We start from the raw sequence: 711 nt of genomic DNA, 5'->3' as shown, positions 1-711 counted from the left end.
GCCTGGCTAGCTCAGTTGGTAGAGCATCAGATTTTTAATCTGAGGGTCCAGGGTTCAAGTCCCTGGTCAGGTGAAAAAGGAACCCTTCCTCTCAAAATAAAAGCAGGCATCTCTCCAGGATGTTATTTGACATCACCTTCTTTTCACTAGGAAGGGCCATGTACTGCCTGGGACTGAAGGGGCAACTTCCTCACATGCCCACTGGCCTCTCAGTCTGGATTAAGAAAGGCCTCTGGGAGCTGCAGCAAACTGCTGCATGACAACTTGGTTAGCAAATGCAGGGCTTTCCCCACAGGGTCATCCACACCAGAGGCCTTGGGGGTTCCCTATTGGTCCCATGGTGTAAGGGCCAACACTCGGGACTTTGAATCCTGCAATCTGAGTTTCAAGTCTCGGTGGGATCTGAGGGCAATTCCTGTGCCACAAACCCTGCTGGGTCTTCCAAGGCTCTATCTTGCTTTCTCAAAGGCCATGAATGCCTGTCTTTTACCCGCTAGCTGTTGTGACTTGAGCACATGATGGGGATGTTTGATCCAGAAGCCTGGCCATGCCTGGAGTCCTGTAGGTAGGGATGCAAGCTCCATTTCCTCTGAGTCCTGAAGCTGGGCTGCAGCCTGGCCTAGGAGGCAGCCCTATTGGTTGACTTACTGGCCCAAAGTCACTTGGGCGATGTTGGTGTTCCCCAGGGATGCTGAAGGGACTAAGGGAGGG

General features: G+C 52.7%; 1 non-coding gene across 1 annotated transcript; it reads left to right on the top strand.

The window, feature by feature from the left end:
- Positions 1–73, top strand: TRNAK-UUU. Its single transcript has one exon. It is a non-coding gene; the product is annotated as a tRNA-Lys (tRNA).
- The last annotated feature ends 638 nt before the right edge of the window (positions 74–711 follow it).

Source organism: Mauremys mutica, chromosome 6, assembly GCF_020497125.1.
Source record: "Mauremys mutica isolate MM-2020 ecotype Southern chromosome 6, ASM2049712v1, whole genome shotgun sequence".
Taxonomy (NCBI): domain Eukaryota; kingdom Metazoa; phylum Chordata; order Testudines; family Geoemydidae; genus Mauremys; species Mauremys mutica.
This window is presented reverse-complemented; position numbering and strand designations above follow the sequence as displayed.